Source organism: Thermobia domestica, chromosome 3 (assembly GCF_964235325.1).
Source record: "Thermobia domestica chromosome 3, izTheDome1.hap1.1, whole genome shotgun sequence".
Taxonomy (NCBI): domain Eukaryota; kingdom Metazoa; phylum Arthropoda; class Insecta; order Zygentoma; family Lepismatidae; genus Thermobia; species Thermobia domestica.
Window position 1 is genome coordinate 304,814,936 of NC_137456.1, and position 23,169 is coordinate 304,838,104.

General features: G+C 36.2%; 1 protein-coding gene across 3 annotated transcripts in view; it reads left to right on the forward strand.

Moving 5' to 3' along the window:
* Positions 1-23,169, forward strand: part of LOC145681755 (uncharacterized) — a 132,119-nt gene that overhangs the window by 94,998 nt on the left and 13,952 nt on the right. The window lies entirely within an intron of this gene.

A 23,169-nucleotide genomic window follows, 5' to 3' on the forward strand; every position in this document is an offset into this window, starting at 1 on the left:
AAGTTCCGGAATTCGGAAAAAATCCGGAATTCGGAAAAATTCCGGAATTCAGAAAAAATCCGGAATTCGGAAAAATTCCGGAATTCAGAAAAAATCCGGAATTCGGAAAAATTCCGGATTTCGGAAAAATTCCGGAATTCGGAAAAAATCCGGAATTCGGAAAAATTATTTTTTCTTTTTGTAATCCTAAGAATTTTGTTCAAATGCAAACGAACAAATTTCCTTTTTGTAATCCTAAGAATGTATGATGCAAGTTAAGCTGAAACTTACATCCTAAAGTATACACTACTCAATCTTCCCATGGTTAATGAGATGTAGTCCAAAAGTACGATGTACTCCTAATATTTAATTTTTGTTTTACTGTGATATTGTCCAGAGGTAAGACATATATCACACTGAGATAAACAACTTGACATAATGAAGATGTTATCATACGTAGTTTTCCAGAAAATCGTGAGAAACGATTTTTTATGAAGTTAAAATATGCGTCGCTTGTTGCCAGTGTGATGCAATTGATAACTTTTATGCTGGAATAGTCTTATTATTATTATTATTAATCGTTTATGTACTGTAAAAGAAAAATATGAACCGTTAAGTAGTAGATTTTATCTGTTGTTTTTTGATATCTTCTAACAGTAATAACAAATTGCTTGTAAATACGCAATGATTATCAAGGACAATGGCATATTAATGTAAGGACTACTCTGCAGACTAGCAATAAACAATAAACAATAACAGATAAACAATAGTCCCCCCCCCCAAAAAAAAAGTAACTAACTTGGGCACGTCAGAATGTTCGCGAGAATATAGGGACGCATTGAGACTAGCAAAAAACGTGGTGTTATTATTACTCAAAGGGCCGTACGATGGAGGCTTTAACGTTAATGTTAATGGCACCAATGAGCACTTACTTGCTCTAACGGTTAACCTCATTTTTGAGATGATTCTTAGAAGTGGGCGTGTTGGCATGCAGTTGGAGTACTAACGATTTGCGTCACTATCGAACACTAACGTAGCACTAGCGACGTTTAAAGTCGAAATTGGAGTCTGACATAAGTGGCTTGTCAACTTCACGGACATTATATTTTCCTTGAATGCGAGAATTTTGCGCCCGGGAAATTTGCGCCCTACCACAAAAATAGGAATGGGGCCGCGGTGGCTCAGTGGTAGAGCGTTCACCTCTGGTGCTAGGGGCTCGGGTTCAAACCCTGCTCCCGCCAAGTGAACTTTGTGGTGGACAAACACCGTGTGCGTGGGTTTTCTCGGGGTTCTCCCGTTTCCTCCCACTTTCTTCATTCCACCATTTCATTCATTACTCATTATCACCGTCTCCTTTAGCCTAACCGGCATAACCGTGGGACGTAAAACTCAAAATTTCACTTTTTTCACAAAAATAGGAAAAAATGCGCTCGCAATATATTTGCACTGGGATGTTTGCGCCCTACCCCAAAAAGAGGGGAAAATGCGCCGGCTATATATTTGCACTGGGATGTTAGCGCCCTACAATTCAACTTATTATTGTATTGTGTAAAGTAACTTCCACTCGCACTTGAACTAGGCTTGCCTCTCATCGTCTCAGTGAGTTACTCCATCCGTTATAATATTCCGAACAAATGAAAAAAAAATACAATTTTAGTTCACTAAAGGGCAATCCATACAAATACAATTTTTCATTATACTACAAAATTTACAATAAACGTATAAATGACTGATATATAATTATTTATTAATATAATCAAAGAGTATAATTTAATCTACAAAAGGCTGTTTGGCTCTACCCAGATATCTCTGTTCACAATCCTTGCGAGTTGTTTGGCTTTTCAGGACACACAATATAGAAAAGAAAATGTAAAGTGAATGTAAAATCAGTTCAGTAATATTATCAAGAAAACTATGTACAGTGTGTTTACTTGCTGGAATTACACTTCAAACACACTATTGCGTTCAGTCGTTCTTTCAGGAAAAATGTTCCGGGGGGCACATTTAGTATTCCGGAGGGGGGTCACTGCTGGTACTATTCTATTTATTATTATATTATAGACGTATTATTTTGGTCTCCTCCGAGGGGGCGCTCTGAGAGCTCTGGGGAGGCCAGTGTTCCCCCAAAATCATCTCTGGAAGAAGCAGTGATTGCGTTGATCCGTTGTGTTCTTTTGGCTTATATTGAAGTTTATTCTCCCCTTATATAGCCACAATGAAAATAAATCACAAATGGCATGGTTGTGGGGGGAGGATTGTTTATGCTGTAATGTCAGCCCCTCCGAGGAAATGCGTAAGCTCCAGTAGGTTCTTTTATTTCGCAGGGCTCAAACTTCCCGGTGGAGGTACATCGCAGGCGCAATTTTCCCTGTTCTTGAGGTAGGGCGCAAATTTCCCAGACGCAAAATTCTCGACACCGTTCGAATGACCTCGGAAGACGATATCTTTTTCAATACTTTTTTTGTATTCTTTTACTCGAGATTTCTTCATAGCTTCTTATTAAAATACTTACTAATATATCCTCATTTTATTGTCCTAACCAATCAATATGGGTATGTTGTCAGTAAAATATTTAGATTGATCGAGCCTCTAGTGTGTAACCACAGTATTTCATATCATGCCCCCATTAGAAATCTTGGCTAAACGAACCAATATATGTTGCCAATAAAATAGTTTAGAATGATTGAGCCCCTGGTACATAACCACAGTATTTCGTGGCAGATCCCCCCCCCCCTTCCTATTACCATATTCTAGCTACGTGCCTGACTCAGCTAATTCTCTACATTCTTTACCAAGCACACATTTTCTAAAGCGGAAAATGCTCTTTAAATACCTAAGCTCATTACTTTCAGCAGATGCACAAACTGGGTAACATTCTATCTACATGAATGTTATATATGTCGATTACTGGAAACCGCTTCTCGCTATTACCATATTTACTATATAATGATTAACGTTAAAACCGGAAATGGTTGATTTGTACCGCTTCCGGTTTGAATATTACATTCATCAGGGAACTCGATTCTTAACTATTGACTCTGTACATCATAGCCAAAATTGATGGTAATCCATCAGATAGTTCTTGAGACTGTTTGTTTCACTGACGGACAGAATGAATATATGGCTATAGAGTTTTGATAAACTAAATTCGTTAATGAGTGATGATGGAACAAATATAAGAAAGGGAACCAAGAGTACCACCGGGAAAATTTTCGAACACAAAATTAGTCATCGAAAACCCACATGTCCTGGGTTAGAATACCATAGATGAAAACTCTACCACTGAGTCATCAATCACCCGCTTATTAGTTTTGTTAACTATTATATTAATATAAATTAATGAATGCCTGCTTATGTTAATTATTGAACAATTACATTGTATACTTCGTAAAGTCAAAAATTATAAATTTGTATTTACTGTACGTACAGTGAGCGCAGAAAGTGTTCATACACCTATGCTATTGAAACGAGAATGCCTGCGAAAAAGAAACAGAAAATTTAAGAAGTGTAATAACACACACAATATGAATAATGAAAACTAAGCTTTATGAATATATCAATAAAGAATCACAAAGACAAGTTTAATGGTCAGAAAGTAAATAAATTCCGTAGAAAATGTATAGAGTAGACGCAAAAAGTGATCGTACACCTGACGTACGAATACGAAACAAAGATACCACAACTGGGGTTCACTAGTATTCACCTGAGTATACACCTCTGTATAGCATGACGAGTAACAGAATGAGTTTAGTTGTGAATAGGAGTGAAAAAACTGCACGGTGGGCTGTCGAAATGGGAAGCAACCGAACAGAAACAAATGAGGAGACAAGAAAAGTAATTATTAAAGTGCATAAGAAGGGTAAGTCTTTGAGAAAGATAGCAAACCTCAAGGGCAGATCCAGAGGGGGGCGATCGGGGCCATCGCCCCCCCCCCCCCCACAAGAGGAAACTTTCTTATTTTATATATAAACAAACCCATCCATAACAAGTTTGGAGCTCTTAAAAGTAGCAGTATTACTGCCGACCGCCCCTTCCCCAGAAGTCCGTCCTGGATCCGCCCCTGTATAGAGTAGCCACAATCGAGTATTTTCCGCTGTATGTTTGGAGTCGTTGTCTTGCTGAACAATAAATTGTTTTCAAGAACCATCTTCTGCGCACTAGTATGGAGATATTCCTTTAATATGTTAATATATACTTTGTGGATCATCACTCCATCGATAAGGTGGAGACGACCCACTCCTGAGGCCTCATACAACCCCAGACGAGCACGGACCCTCCTCCGTGTCTTACTTTAGGGACGAGATTTTGAGGATTCATCTCTGTATTCACCTTGCGCCATACCATACGCCTCCCATTGGACTCGATAAAATTAAATTTACTTTCGTCCGAAAATATGACCCTATTCCAGAAAGAAGCCTGATCCCTTATCTTTATACTCTTTTTCAAACTTTAGTCTCTTTATACGATTTGTCTTGTTCACCCAGAACATTTTCCTGGCTATCCGACCATGATACCCTGCAAATATTCCGCACTGTACTGGCTGATACTTTAACACCGCATGTTTCCAGATCCGTTGCCAATTGCACAGCACTACTTTTTGGAACCTTTTTTCTTTCCCTAATAATGTAACGTTTAACTTGTTCACTCAACACTCTTGGTCTTCCAGTTCTTTTTTATTATTATTATTATTTTATTATTTTTTTTTTATGGTTTCGCACAGTGATAGAAACATTATACATCGCAATTATTGTTTGTACTGTTGAACGAGGCCTGTCTGCAAGGTCTGACGGACTTCTGCGGGGGCGGTCGGCGGTAATACTGCTACTTTTAAGAGCTCCAAACTTGTTATGGATGGGTTTATTTATATATAAAATAAGAGTTTTCTCTTGTGTGGGGGGGGCGATCGCTCCCCTCTGGATCCGCCCCTGACTCTATAATACCTTGAAACAGCTTCGCACACCTCCCCAATCACCAGACATGAACCCCATAGAACATCTATGATCTGTTCTGGAGACAAGAATCAGAAGGCACAGCTTGTCTACTAAAGATGGCCTAAGAAAAGCTATTCAAGAAGAATGGGACATAATCAGTCCCGAAGCTACAGAACTACGAACTACTACAGGTGAAATCAATGCCACGAAGACTACAGACAATCATTAACGCACAGGGTAATCCCACAAAATATTAAATAACGTAATATACTTTATAAGCATTAATTCAAGCATAAGTGTACGGTGACTTTTTGCGTTTACAAAAAAGGAATTCTCTCTTTTCTTCTGAACAAAACAGTGATTGTGTTTGTTTGGCCTTTCTCTTGTATATAGAAATAAAATGTATGAATGTGTAGTCTTAATTCTGGTTATATATATAATTTCCACTTCCCGTTCTCATGCTAGCTGTTTTCAATATAAAGTATACGAACACTTTCTGCGCTCACTGTAGGTATGTTGACAATAAGCGAATGTTATTAGAATATTTGTTGAGATTTATTTTCCTTCACTGCCTTTCGCCTGGTTAAAAAGTAGTTTGCAGTGCTTTGGAGCAGCTGCAGGTGGAAACGCGATAATGTTTGAGACATACCGGCGACTTTTTTGTGTGTGAAAATAAGACCTTTCTCATAAAGTAGTAAATAACTGCAATAGCAATTGTCTACGTAAATGATAAAGACATATCCAACTACAAGAAATTAATACAGTATATATAGCCTATTCATTATTGTGTTTCTCTTTTAACAGCTATTAGCTAAGGATGGATAATTCCAGAATTTTTACTTTCCGGAATCCGGAAAGTAAAATCGGAAAAATTCCGATTTTTCTAAATTCCGGATTTTTTCCGAATGTCGGAATTTTTCCGAAATCCGGAATTTTTCCGAATTCCGGATTTTTTCTGAAATCCGGAATTTTTCTGAATTCCGGAATTTTTCCGAATTCCGGAATTTTTCTGAATTCCGGAATTTTTCCGAATTCCGGATTTTTTTTCCGAAATCCGGATTTTTTCCGAATTCCGGAATTTTTCCGAAATCCGGAAAGTAAATTTTCCGATTCCGGAAAACAAAATTTCCGGAATCCGGATTCCGGAAAATTTTGGCCATCCCTAAAAAAACGCATATGACGTAGGTAAAAGCATAGGATGCATAGTTTTTTAACTTAACGTATGACCATAGGAAACACCCTGCATCAAACGTATAACGTATGCTCCGTACAGATTTCCGTAGTAAACTTATGCATTATGTATATTTGGACAATATACCGCTCCCCTGATAACGGATTTTCTCCTTGTACAGGACGTCAGTATTTTCAAGTAATAACTTCATAAATTCCCTGTCGTTAGTGAAACCTAACATTTCTTGCAAATTGATATACTAGATTGTCTACCTTGTATGAATTTTTGTTACTTTAAACTCCTATATATACAGCATTTATTTTGTCTGTTCGTCTGCCCGTTCGGGAGACACAAAATCTCAAGACGTGTTTGATGTTTCGTTATCAATTTTGATCTGGATGTAAAGAATCATACGCTAGGAATTGGGTTCGCTTGTTGGAGGTTATCCATCCACGGGAATAGTATAAATAAACTATTTTTGGTTTTAATATTGTTTTAAAAGATCAAAAATGGTTATTGATTAGCGTGAAGCAGGTTCTTCCAATCTATTAAGTTTAACAAGAATCACCGGCGCAAATCTGTCTTCAACATTAGGGAAGGAGGGGTAAGACCGTAATCATAACCGTTTTTTTTTTTTTTTTTTCAAAGCGATGTTCAAAATATTTATGAAGTTGAAAAACAATGCTCTGGAGAATCTTGTTTTCAACATTGGGAGACAGGCAGATTTGAAATGAAATGAAATCATTAAGTTTTACGTCCCACGATTATACCGGTTAGGCTAAAGGAGACGGTGATGATGAGAGATGAGTGAAATGGTGGAATGAAGAAAGTGGGAGGAAACGGGAGAACCCCGAGAAAACCCATGAACAGGGTGTTTGTTCACCATAATGTCCATACGGCGCGAGCTGAGATCGAACCAGGGACCCCAAGCACCGGAGGTGAACGCTCTACCCCTGAGCCACCGCGCCCCCAGGCAGATATGAGACTTATTATGAGGAGGGAGACATCAATTTCATCTCACTTTCTTTTGTGGCAATTGGGCACAAATAATCACATTTCTCCCCGCCCCAAAAAGACACATTTCAAATCTATTATTAAGGTGACAGTCCCTCCTAGTTCCAATATTGAATGAGACATGCCCCCCTCAACTCCCAGTGGATTGCGCGAGTGACAAGAATCTTCACCCTAAAGTCTATACTAAAACTGGAAGTGATAGAAATCCATTAGAATTTCCGGTTTCAATGCTCATCTACATAGAACAAAAATAATAAGATAGATAGAAAAGTGTGTATTTTCTTAATCGATTGTAGTAATAAGTACTGTCTTCTCTCTTAAACTTCTAGACAAGTTGGAAGTAGCATAAACCAATAACCTGCAGTTTCAGCGTTCATCGCTATAGAATAAAAATAGGTATACGTTTACAACAGAAACGTACAGGTACAGACAAACCAAAAAGGCAAATGTAAAGAAAAAACAAAATGTTTAACGAGGCTATGAGTCATCGCTTTCCATACAACATCCAGCTAAAACCTGTGACAAACATCTTGGCATTTCAGCTAAACGAATAAAACGCAAGCTCTGACGCGACGTTGCCAAGTGGTAAAGGGGATGTGGCTACGACTTTAAGTAGATGAAATACAGCGCGATCAGGTGGCAGAGGATAGACGTGGATGTGTACAAAATAAACGTGGCAATACCGCAGGCCTCTCATTTGCTGGCAGCATTTAAAAGGAACTTGGAGTGCCGCCTTCAAATGGCAAGATGTTTGTCACACCGTTTAGTAATGTCAGGTCCATGTGGTTCTCTGAAGGATGCAACACTAGAAAGTTCTTTTCTAATTACAATATTATTAATTATATTTTCTTTGATGTACAGGTTGTTATGATATTTGAAATCTAAGTTTAAATTGGGTTAGCACTAACGACTTATAAGTTCCATGTCTATACTATTGTTAATCAAAGAAGATGCCTAATGATTGCTTGATGTTGTTGTTGAATTTGTTTTTGAGAAATATGATGAGTTGAAATGACGATTATACCTAAGATCAATAGCACACACAGAATTTCGTCACAGACAGGGGGCTCTAACTGCCAAATTCACATAGTTTTAGAATTTTCGAGTATAAGATCTTAATATCATCATCACCATCATAGGTATTCTGCCATTGTTTGCAGCCCTTGCCACAACTGACAAGATTCCATGGTCCACGGTCAGAGCCGGATTTAACATTTTGGCGCCCCTAGGCTCAATATTTTTTTTCGCCCCCTATCTGGTTAAAGTTACTTTCCTAAAAACCTTTATTAAAAAATTATATCAGGTCTATATGTTAATTGCTTAAACACCACTCCACGATGCAAATAGTTTAACTTTACCAACAATTATTTGTTCCAATGAACTTCAGAATGCTTTATTAGCCTGATATTTTAAAATCAATTCAAAAAATATGTTAAGTTATGGCTATTTATTTTTATTTCTAGATATTTTTTTCTCTCGGCCATGCGCCCATAGGCCCGGGCCTATTGGGAAATCCGGCCCTGTCCACGGTCTTCCGCTAACCTGTTCGTCCTCATGTACGATTTTTCTGTTTTGATATCGTCCGTCAATTGTAGTCTCCTGCACCCGCTCCCTCACTTTCCTGCTACCATACCCTCTAGTACTCCCTCATGATACAATTCCTTTTCAGCCATGTCCCAACCAGTTTCTCTTCCTCTTCTCAAGAATATATCTGAAAGTGTTCTCTTCTCTCCAACACTTCTATCATGCTCTCATTAGTTTTTCGCTCCACCCAGTTAATTCTGTCCATTCTTCTCTACAACCATATTTTGAAAGTTTCCAGTAGTGTTTCATCATTTTTGTATAATGTACATGTTTCTTACCCATACGGTACAATACTCGACACCAGGCATTTCATCTCAACTTTTGACTCAAGGCCCCACAAAATGGACGTTTCTTCCTGCTAAAGACTTCATTCGCTATTCCTATCCATGTGTACTTGTTGCAGAATCTGAAAAGAAAATCAATAAAATGTTAGAAAGAATGAGAAAGGGCTTTGAAGAATATGGGATGAAAATAGATGTTAGAAAGACAAAAGCCATGGTGATTGGAACGAAGGGGTCTGTGTCAAATATAAAAGTAACAGGGAAGAAAATAAAACAAGTGAATAGTTTTCGATATCTGGGAAGTATTCTTAGTAATAACATGAAGTGTGAACGTGAAATAAAAGCAAGGATAGGAGTGGCGAAAGAAGCCTTTAGGAGGAAGAAAAGTCTGTTTTGTGGGACCTTGAATAAAGAGTTGAGAAAAAGACTCATAAAATGCTTCGTGTGGAGTGTTGTACTGTATGGGGTGGAAACGTGGACATTACGTATAGGTGATGAAAATAGACTGGAAGCCTTCGAAATGTGGGTGTGGAGAAGAATGGAAAGAATTAGTTGGGTCGAGCGGAAAACGAATGAGAGAGTGTTAGAAATGGTGGGTGAGAAAAGAACACTTTTAGATATTATTAGGAAGAGGAAGAGAAACTCGGTGGGACATTGCCTAAGAATAGATTGTATCATGAGGGACGTCCTAGAGGGTATGGTGGCGGAAAGAGAGAGAGAGGGGCGAAGGAGACTGCAATTAATGGATGATATAAAAACAGAAAGATCATACGCGAAGACGAAGAGGTTAACGGAGGACCGTAGAACATGGAAGCTTCTCAGCTGCAGCAAGTGACCTGCCAATAAAGGCAGAATACCTATGATGATGATCCATGTGTACCGTAAGTAAAAAAAAAAAAATAATAAAATAAAATAAAATAAAATAAAATAAAATTTTAAAGAAAATAAAGATCAAATGAATAGTATCAAATCAATAACTAAAGGAACAGTGAATTCTTAAATCCAATTAAAAGTGTGAAATTAAACGAATGGTTGCAATCTCTTATTGTCGTAAGTGACAATATGTTATTAATGAAACAACTGACTTACAATGGTAGTATAGTGTATAGTGGATACATAATTTTTAGAATCACTCAATGTTGGGACAATTATAACAGAAATGAGTTAAATATGAATACATTCAAATCTGCCTGTCACTTTCAGAGACTTCCTAATATCATGTTACATGCAAAATAGACAATTAAAGTTCTCTGTAGTCATACTTTACCTTAGTGTATATTTCGCTTGGTTTTGACCAAACAATGGTCTCTCTTGCGGTATTTGTAATTTCGTATGGATGCTGGATGCAGGATCCAGAATGCAGAATGCGAAATGTCTTTTTTCTAGTTGCAAACTTGGTCATTTTATATGGAATATTGTCCTTGTTTGCCTTAATTATTTTTCCTTTTTACTTTGCCAAAAGCCAATATAAAAATTCACAAAATCTTAGGAAAGTCCTAATTACATTTTCTGAAAAATATTGTTGTTATCTAATGATGTAAAAATAAGTATTTCTGAACTTTAATTTACCTTGAGGTTTGCTTTTGTCTTTTTCGTGATTTTATCCGAATTGTTGATTACTACTGAGAAACATTGTTATTTGACTACAGGTGATTCTTAACTATTTTGCTTCTGCTTCCAACGATTTCTTGATTACAAATACTGTCTTTGTGATTTTTAAAAATAATGTTATGCATGTATTCAACAGTTAAGATATTACAATAAACTTTGTTCCATTTTCACCTACCAAATTGCAGGCCGGTAGTCAACCCCAAAATATAGGGGGGGGGCCAAAGTTAGGGGGGCCGTCCCAACCATATTATAGTTCATCACCATATTATAGTTCATTTGGAGGCCTACTGTGAAAATTTTTAGGGGGGCCGCCCCCTAGCCCCCCTGGATATGGGCCTGCCAAATTACCATTTTTATGAATAAAAATGATGATTTTTTTAATTCTTAGTTCATGGTTTCATTACACATGCTTTTATTTCACGTTTGCATATCATTAATAATATTAATCAGGTATCGAAAACTAGTCACTTGTTCTATTTTCTCTTGGTAAAGGTTTATTTTTAATCGATTTCAGAAAAGCAAGTAAACTCTCAATTCGGCCCCTTTATCTCGTATATATGTTCTGTGAATGTTTACGCATAGCTTCGATATAGATGAACCTATCTCGATTTTTATTTTATTTATTTATTTATTGAGGGTATACTTTCCCGATGATCTCACGTAAACTTCATGAGGATTTAATAATAGTTTTCGGAAACTCCTCAACGACTGGCACTGTTAATACTATAATTGGTGTGTGTTTGATCACTCATAACTTCGACATAAGTGAACCAATTTTGCCTTTTTTGTTTATTTAAAAGAACATACCTTCCCGGTGGTCTCATATAAATTTTATTACGATCTGGTGATAGTCTTTGGAACTGGATCATGAAATTCATCAGCGATTAACACTCTTAATACTATAGTGGTGTATACGATCACTCATAACTTTGATAGAGGTGAACTAATTTTGACATTTTTTGATTATTTAAAAGAGCATATCTTCCCGGTGGTCTCATATAAATTTCATTACGATCTGGTGATAGTCTTTGGAACTGGATCATGAAATTCATCAGCGATTAACACTCTTAATACTATAGTGGTGTATACGATCACTCATAACTTCGATATAGGTGAACCAATTTTGACATTTTTTGATTATTTAAAAGAACAGACGTTCCCGGTGGTCTCATATAAATTTCATTACAATCTGGTGATGGTCTTTGGAGCTGGATCATGAAACTCATCAACGACTAACACTATTAATATTATAGTGGTGTATACGATCACTCATAACTTCGACAGAGGTGAACCAATTATGATATTTACAAATATATATTTACAAATACATATTTACAGATAATATTTACAAATATATACAAATGTACAAATATTTACAATTATTTACAGTTCTTGTGAAGTCTCCTCCTCCACTCCGGAACTACTCACATAGGCATATGAGGCATGTTTCAGAGACTCTTCAAGTTTCCAATTTGTTGCTCCTCCTGTTTGCTCTCCTTCGAAATTATTATCTTCTGAAATGAAAACTTGGTTTGCTGTTGGTGGCCCGGGGTGCCCTCCTCCCCTTTCCCGGGACCACGCTTCACCTAAGGGTATCAGACATGTTCTAGATGCTTTTGATGTCTTCACTTACTGGCTCCGTATCGCAATTATCTTCTTAAAATGTAAGGTTAATTTGCTGTTGGTGACCCGAGGCGTGCTCCTCCCCTCCCCCGGGACCACTTCTCACCTGAGCGTATCATGGGTGATCTAGAAGATTTTGAGGTTTTCTTTGTTTCTTGTATTGAAGCTAATTTATGAGGAATCTAAAATTTGTTTATTACTGGTGGTCCAGGTTGTTCTCACCTAGAACCACTCATTTGAAAGTTTGAGGTATATTCTAAGAACTTGGACTTTTGGTTGTCACATCTGGTTGCTGTTCTGGAACTAATGTCGTGAGAAACTTTTGTTCACTTTGGTTGTCCTGGATGTCCTTGTCTTCCTCTCCCGGGATCATTTCTCGTGTGGTCACCAGAAGGACGTTCTAGAGTAATATTTTAGTTGTCATATCTTGTGGCTGCTGTCCTGGAAATTGCTTCCTGAGAAATACAAATGTGGTCAGCGTTTGTAGCAGAGCTTTTATCCTTTCTTCACCTGGATGTTTCCAGCATATTCTAACTGAAGACTTTGCTACTCTCACTCATTTTATCCCTTAGTTCTTGGGTTTTTGGAAATAATAGAATAATAAAACAAGACTTAGCTCATAAATGGTGATCCGGGATGTTTTACTTCCCTTTTCCAGGAGCAGGCTTCGCCAAGGATAATGTCGGTGTTGATTTAATAAATTCTGACAGTTCCAGTGGATTAAACTGGAAAAAATATATTTTCATGTTCTGAAAACAAATAAGAACATGAAATGTGATGACATATATTTAAAACGATGAAGGAATTTATATTTTCAGTGACGTTACCAGTAAAATAAAATTCTAAATTTGAGTGTATCATTCTATTTGTGTGTTTTGTTAGCGTTACTCCAAAATTCTTGTACTTATAGAATATACCAACCAAATATAAAAAAGATTTATACTCGTGGTCATGGGCGCCCATCAGGGGGGCAAGATGGGGCGCTTGCCCCCTCCCCTAAGAGGAAATTGTACTTAGGAATATCGAAAACCCAATATCATGTTTACATTAGTTACAGCAAAATTTGAAACTATATTTAAAACGTCACTTATACTTGCCCCCCCCCCTTGGAAACCACAACATGGGCGTCCTTGCTCGTGGATTATGTTCAATTTTAGGTCATCTAGGGATGAATCAGAGTGCGTTGTTTGATAGAATAAAAATAGAAAAAAAAATATTTCGCTCATCTTTCTTTGTTCTTATGGAAGTGAAATTTTCAAAAGATGAAAAATATGAAGTCTTGTATTGTTAATTTATTGTGACAACAGACCATTACAAAACTGTCACATTGTTACGTAACAATATACATTTATGAAACAATTTTCATCATTTATTAGCTGTCTTGTCTGATAACGGAAGAGAATGTTATCAGACCTGTTAAAGCGAATAAACACTTTAGCCCTAATTCGCAGATATATCAAGTTATTACAATAAACCTATCAACTTCAGATTAATATGTCATAACATTATACATACCAACTAACATCGATTTATTCCTTTTATTTATACAAACATATTCCATCTATATTCGTCCATTTCGTGTATACGTCCATAATAATCTTTTTCCATGACAACATGTCATGTCAATAACAATGTTCTTTCTTTTAATTATATCTAAGCTATATGCTTAATTATTGCGCCTCTGATCAATGTTGATAATATAGGTACAGATTAATTATAATAGGGATATATCGCTGTAAATGTCGCCCAGAACGGGAATTCCGTAACAGTATTACAGTGAAGGAAAGAACCCTGGATATTTTCAAAACATTCACCTTTTGAATAGCCCTCGTACTAATTATTATTACATCAATCCTCGTATTAATTATTATTATTACATCAATATAAATATTTTTCTTTTCTCTTCTTGCTCCATATATATATCAATTCATTTATAACAACATTTTTCTTTTATTACTAATTACGTATCATAAAACGTCGATTCATTACAAATATCATTTATGGGTCTATTCAAAATTATAACTAATTGATGACTTACGCAGAGTTACTAGTTAGTTGTTCCTCTTTTACATTGAACGATAACATCCATATACAAATGATATTTACAATTAAGATTGTCATCATATCACACGTCAACAATCAGAAGGCAATAATTACATTTAGAAGCTTCAATTAAGATCAATGTCATGAATTTAAATTTAACACAATCAGGTTTCCTTTGAACACGTAAGATAAAATAAAGATAAACATAACACTGAAAGTTAGTACAAAGATAAAATAAATGAATCACATCATAACATGTTGCACATATATAAAGTCCAAATGAAGTACTCATAACACAACTCGTAACATCCAAGAGAATAGATCAAGAATTGTTAGCCAAGTTTAGTTTAGTTAACACATCAGGGTTGACTAAAGTTTGAACTAGCTTCAGCCATTTCCAACTTTAATCTGATACTTATTTTCCTGTTCTTGTTCTACCTTTTCACTACATCGCTGAAACTTCTGATGAAGCCCAACTCTAGGTGAATCTACAATAACAAGTATCTTCTTTCCAGCTACTTTCTCCACTACGGTGGGCAAAATATCTTCAGTCCGTCCGACAAAATATTCTCTGTTTGTGATGACATTTTTTACAGCATTGCCTCTTGTATCTTCTATTGCTTGGCTCGACATCTCTATGTCAAGAACTTGAGCACATTTCTTAGCAAGAGTAAATCCAATTCCTCCAGTGGCACAACACACATCTATCAAGGAAGTTTCTTCGTCAACTTCAACCATTTCCGCGATGGAAGTATAAAGCTGCTCGGCTCCCGAGGTATTCACTTGAAAATCAGAATCTGGAGATAATCGGAAACTCATGTCACAGATAGTTTCTTTCACATATTCTAACAGCTGCAGAGGTGGAGGTTTCTCACCTTCTTCCTTTTCAGTGAAGATCTGGAAATAGAGCGATGTTACATTCAAGCTGTTTCCTTCTCTGTTTTGGAGATAATAATCTTTCAAATCATCCTTAATTTTTCCTATAGGCAAATGCCTCAGAAAGTCTGCAAGTCCTTCATTCTTCTCCTTTCTTTCTTCTACCCAACCTGCTAAATCCAGATTCCTTCTCAGCAGCAAATCCGTCAGTCGCGTGGGTGAAGATTTTATTTCTTCAGTCTTCTTCTTCAATTGTTCTCCATAAGTAACATCCCACAAAGGTATTGTAGCCTGTTTTATTCTATCTTCTACAGGTAACACAACTTTCGCCTTTTTAGAATCCTTGTCATTAGACTTTTCCAATTTTCGCTTACGTTGATCAGTTCCGGCAACTTCGGCTGAAAGAACTCGCTTCTTCCAACTGTATCCATTCAAGGTCTTTACTGCCTTCTGTTGGTCTTCTTCAGTTTTGAAGATCAAATAAATCCAAGAACTCGCTCTTTTCGGTGACCTAATAGTATGGCTTCCCAACTTCAAATCGTCTGTCAACAATTTCTTCAATTCCCCTAACCTGTATAATCTCGGCAGACCTTTCACTTCAATTTTGAATACGCCTGTATTCACTTCAATTTTGAATACGTCTGTAGTAGTAGTGGTGGTGGTCTCCTTGGCCGGAGATGATGGTTCTTCTTTAATTGCAGCATCTTCCGCATCCCAATTCACCACAGGTTCAGTTGTTTCGTTTACATCCTGTTCTTCAATATTTTCATTTCGTCCATCGACCTTCTTCTGACCTTCTTCCGGTTCTACTTTCATATTCACACCAGTACCATTCACTTTTTCAATCAACACTTGCAAGTCCTCTTTCAAATTATGCTGTAACCGATCGAAATTTTCATGGATACCCTGAACTCTATCTGCAAGAGATTTGTGTTGGGTCAATATTTGCTCGAACTTCTCATCATTTGATTTCTTCATATGCTCCAGCATCTCATCATTCGATTTTTTCATATGCTCCAGCTTCTCATCATTCGATTTCTGTATCTGTTCTAGCTTTTTATTGTATTGTTCGGATTTAGCATCTAGTAGTTGACTAATCATATCAATAAGATTAGAATGGGAACGTTCGGACACAGTTACGGCAGTTCCAGACATGGTTTCATCTAAAGTACTGGGTACTTCTTCAATCTCCGAATCCTGCATAATTCCAGTTCTTTGGATTTTCTTTCCACTTCTCAAAGTAGTGAAACTCATAAAAGGTAAAATATGCACATAAACTCCGTTCTTACTATCCTTCGGAACTAAAGGTTTTCGGTATAGTCCCGGGTCTACGGCACCAGATAAAAGCGAATAAACACTTTAGCCCTAATTCGCAGATATATCAAGTTATTACAATAAACCTATCAACTTCAGATTAATATGTCATAACATTATACATACCAACTAACATCGATTTATTCCTTTTATTTATACAAACATATTCCATCTATATTCGTCCATTTCGTGTATACGTCCATAATAATCTTTTTCCATGACAACATGTCATGTCAATAACAATGTTCTTTCTTTTAATTATATCTAAGCTATATGCTTAATTATTGCGCCTCTGATCAATGTTGATAATATAGGTACAGATTAATTATAATAGGGATATATCGCTGTACTGTAACTTGTAATATGTGATACTTTTAGTTAACTCAAACTTGGAAAGTTAAAATGGAATAGTAAAGAAGTATTGACCAAGTTTAATCGGAGGTTAGGTAAGGAAGGAATGAAATTTAATTGGTAATGTATAAATTAGAAATAAGGCTATCAGAAACTTTCGTTGTCTTGGTAAGTAATGTGTCACATGAAAATGAAAGATAAAGTTAAATAAATGCGGCCTATATTTCCACGTAAAAATTGAAGGAAATTTGTTGATATAGGGTTTCGGTTGAATTAACCTTGCGTTTTATACGAGTAGGGGATTTGAAGTTTTTCATCTTAGTTTATCAACTTTTTGTCAAAAAAGGAGAACATCTCTTATTTTGGAATCTAACAGTGGAAAGAAAATGCCTTAAGTATTTTATCGTGGTTACTTTTCATAATGAGTTAAAAAAAAATTACAATTTAATACAACTTTGGTATTTGGCATTTAGAAATTTCCATTTTTTTTTTATTTATTTTTTTTTTTTTTTTAAGGAACTAATAAAATATAGGGTATTGAAATATTGTTGGCTTCAAAGAAGAGAAAATTGTTGGGACATTGCTGATAAGGAACAGTAACTAGAAAGGCGTGCTAGAGTGTATGGTGGCAAGCAGTGGCGTATTTACGATTCGGTTTCGGGGGGTGGCTTTTCTAACTGTATCCCTGAAAATGTGAAAATTCTGCAAGATATTTCATTTACTTTAAAATACTAAATAAAATTTCGGGAGGTGCTTAAGCCCGGAAACCCACCCCTTAAATACGCCACTGATCTCACTCCAATTGATCTACCACTTTCGCTGTTCAATCTATAAGGAAGTTGTGACTACTGCACCTCTGAAAAGTAAAGTGTCTCATCAACTCTGACCGCTGAGTGTGCTGAGTTCCAAAATTAGGAGATTGGTATGCCATGCAATATTAGGTCTATGCTTCCCCACAAAGCAACATTGAGCCATCAAAATGATCGTGTTCCACAATATTCCTATATTCAATTCGTATTATCACCTATCGCCAGATAAGTATACGTTCGGAAATACTTCTCCGACTGAATATGCTCTGATCGATGAAAGGAACGCGATCTCACTCCTCCACTGTTCTGTCCTGCTTTACTTGGCATCCCCGCAAACAGTGCCATAGATGCGCAAGTGTCAACAGAATACGCTTAATGCCTACCAAACAAAACGACCATTCCATGCAGTCGATGTCTCAGTATATAGAACGAAATTGGGCGACTTTCAATTCTCTTAGATGTGTTTGCAATTGCACTCGCTGTTTGACGTGGGTTTCTTCCTGGCTGTTTTACAATGTAGCAGTCGTCCATTCCTGCGGTTGACCGTGGTCGACCAGTACGCACAGCATAGCCTGTTGTTCGGAATGTTCTTCGTCCACGTGAAACAATGCTATCGGGAATACTAAGTTCTGGGCCACACTAATCATACTTTATTCTTCTTTCAGTTTCCCGACGATTCTTCCCCGTGTGAAGTCATTCAAATGTTGTCTCCAGACCATGTTGTTTTGAGTAACACCCTCACAATGCAATCGAACATCTTACTGGCTGACTTACATTGTCTCATCTCTTTCATTCGCCTTGTTGATGTTCAGGAAAGACTAGAGATGGGCGAGGGGAAAAACCCAATGGGAGAGAAAATATATTTTAGGTTTAAATCCGATTTTAAGACCGTATTTTCTCACCAAAAAATGGGTTTTTATTAATAAAGCAAAAATACGTTATTTTTAGTTGATGTTTATTGATTTTAATTAACAGAATCTTTGCCAGTGTAACCTACATCAATTATAGCCACTTAATTCGCACGGGGTGTTTACAGACCCCAAAACAGGTAACTTTTGTGTTGGTTCAACAGAAGTCCTGATGAAAAAATATTTTCAAAAAAAAATGTCTCAAAACGAGTACAAAAATCTAATTGCAGCAAGTACTTTCAAAAACATATCTAGAGTTATGCTACATTGTCTTAATTATTTAAAAAATATATTTTTATTATTGAAAACTAATATCAATTGGATCCACGCGTGAGTACTTGTGTTAACAAAACGGGCGCGAGTACTTACGGGTTAACTTCTTAAATATGATGACACAAGAAACTTTATTCACTTACGCAAGAGATGAAAGTTTGTCTGGCTGTATAATCAATATAATTTCTATTATTGATATTTGGTATTTGATAAAAGTTTAGCTTTAAGAATGGGACGGCGTAAAAGCGATATCTAGAAAGTGTACAGAGAGAAATTAAATAAATCGGTGGAATGTAAATTCTGCCACAAGACCTACGTAGTTGCAGATGGGGAAAAATGTCAGCTCACATATTAGAATGATACATGTCTCCACAAGATGTAAAGAATAAGCATCTGAAAACCACCCGGAAGTGTACATCTCTATTTAGGGCATATTTAAAACCAAGGAACAGATACAAATACTACGTCACTAAATTTGTACTAATCGGTAGATTCTAGTGCATTGTCAACGTATAGAGTGAATGAAACTGCATCACCACAGTTAATAGGATTAGACTCAGAACAAGGAAACAACTCGCAAACATTTACAATCTCCAACCAAAGTCAAGAGAGTATGAAATTTGTTCTTTTATGGATAGCATGGTTGAAGGAGAAACAGTGAGCGCATATTTTGTTTGTAAGAAAAAGTTTTTTGAATCAAAGTTTAAGGTAGGATAAAAAGAATGGTCCACCAAACTTACATATTACTGAACTCAGGTTAGGTAAAATTGGGTTACTTCGCTTAAGAATGATAAAAATACACTTACATATGATGCGATAAATGTGGTTTAGTGATACTTTGTCCCTCGTACATAAGGAAAATACAGAATTCTTACCGTTTTGTATGTGTGGTAGACCAGTTTTCTTGATCCTTGCGAAAGTTTACACTATAATAGGCTTTTCACTAGCGATGCACCGTTAACCAAAACAAGCTAACCTAACCTAACCTAATTCCTAGAAATGGAAGTCCAGATGAGGTTTACTTTTCTAATATGATAAAGAATATAATGTAGTTAGTTATATTAACAAAGTAGGCCTATATAGGTTCTTTTGGTATTCCTTACTAAAATCAACGTAATTTAAATTGACCTAGAGATAAGTTATGAGCAGTGCAGGCCAGTCAACCATCCGAAAATAATGATGTTTGTGGTCGAAGGTCCGTAGGTCTCTCATAGGTCGAAGGTCCCTCATAATCATCATTTATTAGTATTTAAGCAACTTAATGTTACAATAGACTTCATCAATCAATACGCAGTTACAAACTTTACAAACAATACACTATTATAGCTATACTTGGTATTCTTTTATTACACACAGAAATCATTTGGCTTAGCTTAAGTTGTATTGACTGATATTTATTTTGACTCGGGTATGTGGCACGTCCATCTTCTTCTTGAATCGTATTTATGATTGTTTTCAGAAACCTTGTAAGTGATAAGTTCAGAGTAATATTACTTAATTTTCGTAAAATACTAAAACTTATGATAACTGTATTATTATATTTCGAAACAACCTGTATTTTTTTCCGTGTCGAGACACACTTATAAATAAGAAATAAATGTAAATAAAAGTTATAATATATTTTTCTTGTCGTTATACGAAAAAACCCTCATACTTTCCCAAAATGGAAAAAAAACTGGGTTTAAACCCAAGGATAAAAACCAAAAATATTTTCCCGAGTTTTTGCCCATCACTACAAACTACACATTTATCACGCTTACGTCACGCAATCCAACATCTTGTTCCATGCACACGTGTAGGAGGCATCTGCCAACATGTTGCCAGGCTTTCATTCATTCCTATCAACTACATAATGTTTCATATTAATTTATTTATCTCGTCCTTAAATTTTGAAAATCAGTGTACTAATGTTAGAATGATGTTAAAAGTGTTGTACGACAGTTAATTATAAGATTATATCAATAATGTATGGTTCTCAACATTTTATAGTTCACTTAATATCCTTATGTTGATTGCATCAGATAATTAATCAGTTGTGACTAACATAATCACAATACATAGTTATATTTAAGAGAGCATACCAAACATTTATTTTAATGCTACACAGGAAAAATATAAAATAAACTAATGCACAACGTACAGAGTGTAGTATAATTACGGAACAAGACTATGCTATGAGGTTGGTTCTGGGATAGAGGTTTTTCAGAATGCTGACTCTTGCGTGTGACCCTGAGAACACGTACAGAAATTTCCAGATCTACTTGTCGCCAGTTTCGTGTATGTAGCAGCTAAGTATACATATACTAGTCTTGTGAAACTTCGCCACAGCCCCAACAATGAGACCGCGAATTAGAAGCCCTGTGCGCGCTTGAATTGTTTTCAAAAACCATGGAGACAATTGCGTTTTTCGCTACAGTGAATTCCAATTAGATTTTCAACTTCCATATGTATATTGCATCTATCGGAGTGGGCATATTTATCCTTCGACGGGACTAAGGAAAGTGGTTGAATGCACACTCTCTGTATTAACGTTTTATCCTTATGATAGTAAATATTCGGATTCGTTAACAGGTGATCATGTTGTATTCTGAGTATTGGGTCATCTTAATACATTTCTCGTCTTAGTGGAAAGTATTTTCTATGAATTGATGTCATTTATTCGCAGTCTTTGTTGAAGTTCATGATGACTCATCTTATGTCTCACTCCAAAATCCATTTCTTCTCCAAGTGTTCTCAATTCATTCCTATACTCAAAGAGGCTTCATTGAACCTGCACAGATAAGCATGTCCTCGATCGATTCATTCTGCTAGATTAATAGAAATACCCTACATTAATATTTATTATTCATAAATTTTTCATATACTGAATCTTGTTTCCTAATTGAGGTACTATGTATACATACATTTTAGCAGTACTACAACAATATTCGTCTATAACCATATCTTCATTATATCCACAATTCTTATTTTAGTACTTTATTATTATTTAACAGACGCCAGCAAATCAGTTAGATCATCTACGCAATGCAGAATCAAACGTGAGACTTCGTTCTCGCCATGACACTACTCGAGTAGTTCCTGAGATGCCATTCCAAAGAGGCCACTATATGGAGTCGACTAGAAACCGAAATACCATGGTTTCCTCATTTCGTAACAGAACATTCAGCCTTCTACGCAACGAGACTCGAAACAAATCCTGCACATATCATAAAGATGATTGTAAATTTAGAAGCCGCGTCCAGGGTCGCATTACTAAACGTCAGGTAAATTGTAGATACAGACCTTACCCATGTTTCGTCGGCGAATGCAATGCACCTGTAAGATTATCAAAATTTCTGTTTAACTTTCAGCAACATCACCATAGATTCAATCACTTAATTTATAGAGAAAGACGAAGTAGCCATTAGTATTTCGAATTTCAACTGAGAGATGAAGTAGGTTTCAAATTACTGGCAGCTAACGGTAGCAAAGAATTCGCTTTTAAAACGAAATTTGTTGATGGCATGTATTGCTATATGCTTGAGGAGGTTTTCGGGGACTATTTCGCTCAAAAATACCATTATAAAATGACCTTATGTCTTCACGAGAATCGCTCATATCATAACTGTTTTTTTCAATCGATAGACCGAAAATAAGTTATCAAAACTGTGTTTTTCAATTATTAGGCGAAAATTAAGTTATCATACCTGTCTTTTCCAACCGCTAGGCCAAATAGAAGTTATCATGACCGGGTTTTCTAACTATGTCCAGGATATGTCCAACCATGTCTAAAGAAATATAACATAACTTTGTTTGAAACTGCTTTACAAGCTGGAAAGTTTTAAATGTATTATACTGGAGCAAGATTTTGTGAATTATACCAGCGAAGCGAATACTCAATTAGTACTTCAATGTGTATCCCGTACCTCAACTTTCTTTATGCGATTCGTTTCCCCGGTACCGAAGGATTGTAGAACATGGATATTTAGTCAGACTAGCTTCCGTGCAATTCTCTTAATCGCTTGCAATACGTAACATAATTGGTTATTTTAAATCATGATATTTCGCATTTTCCGCGGTTTCTAACTTTAACAAGAGAATTTCTCGACATATATTTATTACATTTTCCTTTCATATGATATAAGGAATCGTTTTCCCGTGTTTGGTCAGTGAATTTCTAAACACACTCTACAGACCAAAATATACTGTATTTTCCGACTAATTATGTCCCAGATGTGTTAACAAAATATATTATAACTTTGATTTGCAAATATCTAATATGTCTACTCGAACATTGTTTTGAGAATTAATGCTTTCTGGATACGCGCAGCAACTTGTAGAACATCAATTCACCCATTTTCTCGGTTACAAGAGTTTAAGCACTGCTTCATCATGTAACAATTTATGTTTAGGTATAATTCC